The following is a 10,245-nucleotide window of genomic DNA, read 5'->3' on the forward strand; positions in this document are numbered from 1 at the left end:
AAGAGTGGAAAAAAAAAAAAAAAAACAGGACAGAGAATGACAATTACCCTATAATTTCTTACAGGTGGAACATAGTTTTTCAATTTAAAAATGTAAAATAAAGCTCTTAGATTGGTGGTTGCCAGAGGCAAATCCTGGGAGACAGGAAAAACCCTTAGTTTGCTTGCTTCAATACATTGAATTTGGTCTTTTTAGAGCCGAACCCACGACATATGAAGGTTCCCAGGATAGGGGTCGAAGCAGAGCTGGAGCCACCCGTCTATACCACAGCCACAGCAACATGGGATCCAAGCCACCTCTTCAACCTACACCACAGCTCACGGCAATGCTGGATCCTCAACCCGCTGAGCAAGGCCAGGGATCAAACCCGCGTCCTCATGGATGCTAGTCAGATTCATTGCTGCTGAGCCACGAGGAGAAATCCTGAATTTGTAAGAGAGAAATCCTTTTGTAAGAATTAGACAAAATGAAAAATAAAGAACATGAACAGTTCCTGCAAAAAAGGAGTAATAAACCTCATTTCTTACCCAGGAATAGCAACAATAAACCTCTTTAAAGGTGTTCAAACCCACGATGACTAAGTGTTTCCAGTATGAGGCGTAAATCCAACAGAAATGTGTGCTCAGAGTACCAGGACACGAACACGATCGTGTTTGTGGCAACACTATTAAAATTTCCCGAAAGGGGGCAAAGATCCATGTCGTTTAATAATCCAAAGAAAAAGACATATGGTGTACGCATGACCTATAGTCCTATGTAGCTGCATGACTTGATGAACGACAGCAACATAAGTAAATGTAGAAACAAAATATGACAAATGAGCTAAAAGGGAATACACACAGTGTGATTCTATTTGTGAGACCAAAAAAATGAACTCAGATTTACTTGGGCATTCTGTATTTTATTCAGCAGACGTCCCCTCAGGAAGTAGATATATCTTTGATGTACTTGGATTCTGAGATGGACAGATGGATGGATAGGTGATCAAACAGGATGCGTAAAGTCATGGTGGAATTTAAGTGATATACAGGCAGATTTTCACCCACTGCCTGTATCAATGTGCTTGGATATATGCGTAAACATGTTCAGAGAGGGATGCAGAAAATGCCCCCCTGGGTCATTATTTTGGCATCTCTCTTTCAGCTGATTCATTTTCTAGGGTCCTGACTGAGAGCTGGGGAGAGAGGAAAGGACAGGACTCCAGCTGGCCTCCAACCCCCCCTCCCAATGCCTCAGGGACCACCTGTGCCGAGGATACAAGGGTCCCACTGGAGCAGCTCTGAAAGCAGAGTACTCCAGGTGGTTCTACAGGAAGCAAGCACAGGTGCCTTGGACCCAGGGAAACACTGGCCGGGACAGAAGCCTCGTGGTTTAAAAATAACAGTGGAGAAAACTGCCATCACACTAGTGGAAAGAAAATTCTTAAAACAAAAAAGTAATAAGAAAAAAGATATTCCACCAGAATGTAAGAAGAACTATACACCACAGTTATGAAGAGGGCAAAATGAGCACTGAATATATTCAGGGAACACAGAGTTCCCAAAGAAAGAGAAAGACGAGGATGCAGGGAAAGACCCTGGAAGAAAAGAAGAAAAAAGAAAGAAAAAGAAGAAGAAGAAAAAAAAAAGTCGTATTTTTCATCCCTTGGGCTTAGTGTTGGTAGCAGTCATTACAATGTTTACATTTTTATAAATTTATGTGTATACTGTTTGATATCAAGACTTCAGCATAAAGGAACTGCAAATCTAATTTTTAAAGAGTTTAGTAAAAAAGAAAAACACATGGTCTATAATTTGAATTGCTTTTCTCTAAAAACTACCTCTCTTTTGTCATCCAGTGAAAAAACTTGGGAGCAGTAACAAGGCAGAAGTCACGAGCCTTGCTAGAATAAGTATTCCATTTCTTACTAAACATCCAAGTGCTCCGTTGAGAAAGGGCTGAATCTAGGATGCGGCAGGAGATGTAAGAAGATAAACCCATGTCATCCTGCCTTGGCTGAAAACAAAAAAATCTGTCAGAGACCACTGAGGTCATGTCAAAGGAGGCCAACTTGCAGTGGCTCCCGCTGGCCATAGAGAGGACAATGTCAACCAAAGAATAGCACCCACACAAAAATTTAAAAACACGTAAAAAAAAAAAAAAAACCCACACAAATTCATTGGTAATACTTAAAAAAAACCAAAAAAAGGGACCTGTGGAGGTTGCTAAGGCATCATCGCATTATCGTTCAAGAGAAATTTTTAAAAAAATCAAACCTTTGTCTCACCATTTTGGTACAAACTGTATCTCAAGATACCACAGAACTCAAGCAGGAACGTTCTCTTTTTATGGGAGTGTCACAACCCATAAATGCAGGGTAAATATCACCATCAGCAAATTACCATTACACAGCCCCTAACGATGTGTGGATGTAGACGGCCCTTATCACTGTTTTACAGCTCTGCCTCCTGCACTGCCTTGCTTTCTCTCTCTACTACTCTGCTTCTCCATCTCCCCACTGCTTTCTCCACCACCCTGTCTGCAGAGCGCTCTGGCTCTCCATCGCTAGGTGCACAGATCTCTGTTTCCTGTGGCTGTCCACTCCTCTGTGCTTCTCTGTCTCTCCTTCCAGTTCGGTCTCCTTCGCCTTCTCTATTTCTCTTTACCTCCCCTCTTTCTCTCTCCCCCTCTCTATTTCTATCTTTTTATAGCTCTCCACCTGTCTGTCTCTACCACCCATCCTTCTTTACCAAATTCTCCATTTATACCTCTCTTACCTGTATTATTTCCTGTCTCTAGGTCTCTCTGTCTTTTCATTGTCTTCCATGGGCATAAAACTGTTATTCCAATGTCTGTGATAGCTCAGGATTGAGCTCTGTGTACTTGGTTTTCTCATATCGAGATGTTGAGATCCTCCTTGCTCTCCATATGTCGGGTATTTTTGATTGTATCCTGCACATTTTGAATATTGCGTTATGGGCTGTAGGCAGTGTTTAAATACCATGAGGAATGCTCAGTGTTGTTTTTGTTAGCAGGGAATTGACTCAGTTAGGGAATGCGAGTTCCCACTTATCTTTTAAATATATATATAATTCCATATTTATGTTTTTATTTCCCCAATACTTTTTATTAGTTTTTTCCTACTGTACAGCATGGTGACCCAGTTACAAATACATGTACCCATTCTTGTTTCTCACATTATCATGCTCCATCATAAGTGACTAGACATAGTTCCCAGTGCTGTACAGTGAAGTAAGTCAGAAAGAGAAAGACAAATACCATATGATATCACTTCCATCTGGAATCTAATATATGGCCCAAATGAACCTTTCCTCAGAAAAGAAAACCATGGACTTGGAGAATAGACTTGTGGTTGCCAAGGGGGAGGGGGAGGGAGTGGGATGGATTGGGAGCTTGGGGTTAATGGATGCAGACTTGCCCACTTGTCTTTGCTGGGCAGTTCTGCAGTTTTCAAAGCATTTGTGGTTCTATTCCCACAGCACCTTGTGCACCACCTAGTGGCCAGTCTAGGACATGGCTGGTGATCCACCCTGAGATCAGTTGGCAAAGTGTTTAGGGTCAGATTTATGCATGTGCAGCTAAGGGGTGGACCTAGTTGTCAAACACCGTCAAGTGAGATTTATTCCTTAATCTCCTCTCTCTACAATCTCTGCAACACTTTCCCACTCACAGGAATTCTCCCTCCAGTCGCCTGAGGCGGTGAGTGGGCTTCACACTTGCTGTGCTGGGCGTTTCCTGCAGCGCTGTCTGCTTTTAACACCAAGCAGGGAGAGGTGAAAGAGAAAACCAAAGCCAGCAAGATTCTCCATGTGCTCTTGGGACCACAGGTTCCCTCCCTTGTGTGAGAGATGGTCCCCTTCCCTCAGAATTAGTCTCCCATGCAGCCACCTCTGATGTCACAGACACTGTGATTGCCTGGTGTGGGGGGTGACAGGGTGGGGAGGGATGGGAAGAGACAAAAGAAACACAAACAAAAACAGAACAGCAGGGCTCTCTGACCCCTTTCCTTCAATCTGCACCTGGTGTACAGATGGACTTCAGGCTGTATTTGAGTCCATACCTGAGGGGGGCGGGAAGATAAAACTCACCTTTGGTTCTGCAGGGCTCAATTCATGATTTCCTTTTCCAGTCTGCTTGCTGCCATTTATTTTACAGAGTGCTCGGATTCAGGGGTTAGAGTTGCATTCACCGAGAGGCAGGGGGCCAAATGTGCTCACTACACATTTTCCAGATTGCACTCACTCCTTGTAATGTGACCCCTTAGCTCCTCAGTCAGGAGGGGCCAGTTTCCCCCCCTTAGTTAGGCGGTTCCAGTTCCAGATCTAGACCCTGCCAGCTAAAACATGCTGCTCACCATCTGGCTCTACTAGGACTGAGTCATCAGCACTGCAGACACTGACGTTTAACACACCCCGAAAGCAATTCAGGGTGGACGTCAGGAATGGGGCACTCTGTGCTCTGGAAAAGCTAGTAAAATAAGCCTTTAGATAGTTAGATATTTTCAGGGAAAAAAAAAATTATGACTGCTTAACTCAGAATCACCTTAAAATGATGCTCAAACGTGGGAGAAAGTAACCTGCACCAGGGTGAGAAGACAATGTCAGAACAGGACGGTGTCCAAGATGCCAAACCCGACTCATATGATCATTATAGTGTTTTCTTTTCTTACTTTTTTTTTTTTCTTTTATGGCTGCACCTGTGACATATGGAAGTTCTCGGGCTAGGGGTCGAATTGGAGCTGCAGCCGCCAGCCTACACCACAGCCACAGCAACACCAGATCTGAGCTGCATCTGCAGCCTCTACCACAGCTTGTGGCATTGCCGGAGCCTTAAACTAACTGGGTGAGACCAGGGATCAAACTCTCATTCTCATGGACGCTATGTCTGGTTCTTAACCAGCTGAGACGCAACAGGAACTCTGATATAGTGTTTTCTTAATTTCTTGGACTTCTGCATGGAATTAAATGTTTTCTGTTATGAGAATGAACCTATGCAGTTTTTAGAATTCGATCCAGTGGTTGAGTTTGTGTCTCACTACCAACCTCCAGTACTTTTGTTAACCTTGGTGGGTTTCTCCTCTCTAAGACTCTGACTGGATGGCCCTCAGTAAATGTATTGTAGAACAAAGACATTATAGTTCTGTTCAGGCCACTCTTGCTATGACTCGATGGGATGCCCTCACTTAGCTGATCCATAAACCTGCTCCGACACTGACCCTAAATATGAATCTTCTTTAACTGCTACTTAAGCTCAACCAGAAAAAAAGAGTTTAATTTAGTCAAAACCCATAAACTTGCCACTTTATTAGGAGGAAACCTCCCCCAATTATGGGGCGGATTTATATGGTCAGCACCAGGCTATGGTCATTTAAGTTGAAAAGCTCTCTTATGTTGGCAACAGTTAAACTATGCTAAGGATAATCAGCCTGATAACAGTAGATAGTGGGGCTTGGCGCCTTGTGAAAAATGCCAATACATCGTTATCCTTAGAGAGAGCAATACAGCTAGAGGCTAGATCACAGAACTGGAGATACACTGGGTTGCTCCTAATGGAACTCAATGGATTTGAGGAACTAATGAAGGAACTTGGCTTCTTCCAGGAGGCATTGGAAGACGTACCATAGGATTCCTGTGGACCCAAGGCCACTTTCATGCCAATTTAGGTATCAACCCAACAAATTTACCGTCGGTATAAACCCAGTGGCCCAAGTGATCTGTATTTCAATGTTATGGCCACTTAGCCATTTCTGCACCTTCAGTAGGAGTGCAGGATGTAACCAGCCATATTGAAGCTTTATCAGAATTCATTCACTAGGCCATAAATGACAATACTTAGGCTATTATTCTACTGAATTCTGAGACCTCTGTGATGAGAAAAGTGGTGTTACAAAAATCAAATGTTCCTCGATATCCTTACCATGTCTCAGGAGGCACCTGTGCCATCATGATTCAGACTGAATGCAGCTTTTTCACACCAGATAAATCCTTTAAGACAACACATTTCATGACCCACATGAAAAGTCAGGTTTCTTCCTTAAGTGATTAACTCTCTCAGTTTTGATGGCCCCTTAAAAGAAGGAAAGAAAAGAAGAAACTGATTCGATGCTAGAAGCTCTTGGCTTAAACATTTGGTTCACCCTATTAAAGCTACTAGCTATATGACCTATATTCTGCGTATTTGACAAGATTTGTTGCATTACCATATGTGTGACTGAACCCCTGATAAGATAATGATGACTAGGAGACTTAAAAGGATTAAGCTAATAATATAGTTCTTTATGAGATCAATGACTGTAATAGCGTACCTGTAGATATGGGAAAAAGCAACCAAAGGGAATCTTTTCCTGGACCATAACACACTAGTAAGACAGGTGACCTAGAGATTTTTGGCTACTGTTAATAAATAGGCTCTAGTCCCGAAATACCACTGATTGGCCTATCCATGAAATCCTGACCTGACCTAGCAATGAGCCTTCCTGGCACCACTGGACAAAATGATCGTGAAGTGACCCCCAACCCTTGGTGCAATGCATGACCATGAGGGGGCACTGCCAACCAAAGAATGTCATTCACCTTCTGGCTCTGCTAAGGACTGAGTCATTAGCAATTGCAGTCCCTGATCTTTAGCACATTTTAGCTCCTGCAGAGTTAAGGGTGGAGATGAGGAATGAGGGATGCCATGCTCTGGGAAAACTGGCAGAACAGAACGTAGGGAGTTGGATATTTTCAGGAAAAAAATTTTGAACCCAAATTCTTGCATCTTTGCATATGCAGTAAAGCACTAAAGCCAGTCATTAAGATGTAGTTCTTGTGACTAGCAAAAACTCAGATGCGTGCTCGATTGCATGTAGCCCTTCACCAAAATCTCATAGATACTGACTTCTCCTTATACCACCTCAAAGCAGTTTTCCTGAGCTCCGGAGGGCACAGCTCCCAGGCTCTGGTCCTGAGTAAGACATTGAATAACTCAACTCACAGCTCTCACGTTGTGGGTTTTTTTTTGGGGGGGGGGATTTGTTTGTTTGTTTCCTCCCCAGTGACATGCTCAAGCGGCCTAATGCACTTCTGCTGGCTTTCCTGGACACCTACTGTTGTCATGAGAACAAGTCCCAGCTAGTCAGTGTGTGACTTGAATATGCTGTGAGGTCAGACGGTGAGAGCTAAAGGCTTCATCTCAGCGGTAGAGCTGTGCTTCCCTCTGAGACTGGACAGATGGGGTCCAGGGCCTGGATCCTCCCTCTGGACCCTGCTGGGTGGGGCGGGCTGGGGTGGGACACCTGCTCTTCATATGCACATTGCTGAGCACGCCTCTGCTAGTTCACCCTCACCCTTTTATCTGATGTTAGAATCTTCCATTAAGCTTGGCTCAGGTTGACTCAAGTCCTTTTGACCCTTAGGGGAAACTTATGTGACTCAGTATGTGACATTTAATGACACAGTTGAGCCCAGAGCCTCTGTATCTCTGTTCTTGTGAGGGATAAAGCATATCACTGTGCCCACATCTGCAGTCTGTCCTTGTCACTGGGCTCAGGGGAAGGAGACTTGTGTCACCCCATCTATACTGAGAAATGAAACCAAAAAGTAGCCGCCTGAGTCAGTCACACATGATGGAAGAGCACAGGTGGCTGGTGGAAGGTCGGGGTTATCTTAGTGCTACAAGGAGTCGTGTCTGCTCTTTCCCTCAGAACAGGGTCATGAGCGTGGATGAAGGTGCAGCATCTGAATATCCTGGGTGTAAGGTTCCCACTCACGTGGGAACTAATCAGAGGACCTTTGTGTATGAGCAGTGGGAGCCCTGACCCCCAGTCTAGGGTATGTGTGGTAGTTCCCACATGTGCATGCAGTGGCGGTGGTGGGCGGGGGGCGGGGTGTGTTCTCCATTAGCTGTGGCCCTTTGAACGTGAGCAAAGTTGGTTGTGGTTTAACTGTTCTCATTTCCTTCTGACACCCCAGCTCCCCCTTCCACAGCGCCAACCAGTGGTGGCCAGTTTGACTTTGGGCATTTTCCACGAATCAACCACATTTGACAGACACTTTAACAAAAGAAGCCTGAGAAAATGAAACACCATCATCCCCAGCAGCCCAGCAGCACCCTCCTGCCCTGTCCCCCACCCCACCTCTGCCTCTCCCCTCTCTGCACCTCCCAGGCCAGGGAAGCCCAGGGTGAGTTGGGGAAGGAAGTTGCTAAGAAGTTGGAAACCACAGGAGACCCTGCCTAGCAGGGCCCTGGCAGTGAAATCAGCTGCACAAAACTTTCAGAGATCTGCAAGTTTCTCCGTTTGGCTTCCACACTTGCCAAATTCATAAAGAGTTTTAACACTTGAGGCCAGGCCTTTGCCCTAAAGACGTTTGATCAAATGCATGAGAATCAAGGAGTCCATCTAAATTTGATTTTATCTTTCTTGTATCTGGTTGCTCTCATTTTCTTCCCAAAAGGAAGCTTCTACTTCCCTTTTCTACTTCTTTTAGTATCTGCTCAAATCCCAGCTCTGTGTCTTATTAGCTGTTTCACTATGGCGACCTTCGTATCCCCTTCTCCAGTTTTCCAATTGTAAAGCATAGATAATTGCATATATGCCTCATAGGCTACTTGTGAGAATTAAATAAGTTAGCAGGCACTTAGCACTGGCTATTATTACTTCATTAGAATGTTAGTCATTAAGTTTGTAAATTGAAACTGCTCACAAAGTCTAAAATTATTTCACTCGAACATCTTCTTCTAAAGAAGGATTAGGCAGCATGACTGACAAGAAGAAACAACACAGCTGGTTAGAAAGACCAAATGGCCTAGGCTCTAATGATGAGGGGTGTGAGGTGGAGTTTCTGATCCAGTGTTCCTCCATCCATACCACGTGGTAGCCCTGCTGTGGAGGAAGAGTACTGGACCAAAAAGATGTATGCTTGCCTCCCACCCCAGAGAGGCACCTGGTCACACTTAGAGGCTTCCAAAGGGAGATTGTGAGGACCCAGAGTCCATTGAGTCTGGTGGGGGAGCCGGGGTGTCAGGATGGTCAGAGCACCACCTACTGCCCTGCTTTGCCCGAGACGCTCAGTCCGACCCATGACACCTCCCAAAAGAGAGTTGCAAATCTAGGACACACTCACAGATTAAGGCAGGATTTCCACAGTGTTGAAAACCAAGGGAGGAGCCATGGTGATTCCAGAGTGCAGACATGAGAAGAAAAGAGATGCACCCAGGAGGCTTTAAGAAAATTCTCACTGATTCCTTGCACTATGGCCTTAGGAAAGAAGCAATGCATGCTTTGTTTTCTTGTGTTTTGTTTTGTTTTTCCGTTTTCCAAGGAGAATTAAAGTCAAGAAAAAGCCATAATATACTAGGTAAAAAGAAAAAAAAAATACAGGGTTCTGTATTCAGAGAGACCTGGCTTTAAGTGACTATTACTTACAGAGTAGTGACCACGAGCAGAATACTTGACCTCGACAATTGGCAAAGTGTGGACTCTAATTGCACGTTTATCTAGGGATCATAGAGGATAATGAGCTTGCCTATCTCCTGAAAGGTAGAAACTGAGTCCTTGTTCCATCCAGACCCAACCTGTCTGCAGGGAAATGAGATTAGAGATGATTCTCAATGTTTCCTTGTTTGTGTGGAATCTCCTACTTCCATAGCAGAGCGACCATCAGTAGAGGCTAATGTTGTTGAAGGTGTGTGCGGACCGAGCATGATTCATCCATCTAATCCATACCCTTCGGGAGACAGGGCACTGTGACGTCATTGCACAGCTGAGGAAACGATGGTACAGGGTTCACACAGCTGCCTGAGGTCCCACAGATACTAATATTGACCCAGGGCTCAAACCCGGGCCCTTGGGGGTCAGGGTCTGAGAGTCTGTGTGCTTAACCCTCCACCCGATGCCCCTGTGGTGTGGGTGGTGTTCTCATGGGTTAATGTGAGGATCAGAAATCAGTGCTTATGAGACACGAGTACAGGTCTGAGCACACCCGGTGTAAGTCATGCTGGGTGTTACACTGTCACCATAGGAACATCCCAAACCAATGAGTCTGGTTCCAGTGACCTTTGGAAGAGAAGGAACCCTGCACCTTCATTTGGCTGTAGCTCCCCTTGGAGCCAGTTCCCCCAAGAAAGCACCATATCCACCGTCTCGGGAAAGATTAGAAACGTGGTGTGGACCATTATCACGAGCAAGGTGAATCTGATGGCTCGGTTGTCACGCTCTTTCTACCTTGGTTAGATTTCAGAAATTAAGGTACACATAGACAAAAG

Source organism: Sus scrofa, chromosome 9 (genome assembly GCF_054392235.1).
Source record: "Sus scrofa isolate SSC_HxYL_T2T_F1_AM1 chromosome 9, Sscrofa_HxYL_maternal_Yorkshire_Landrace_v2.0, whole genome shotgun sequence".
Taxonomy (NCBI): Eukaryota; Metazoa; Chordata; class Mammalia; order Artiodactyla; family Suidae; genus Sus; species Sus scrofa.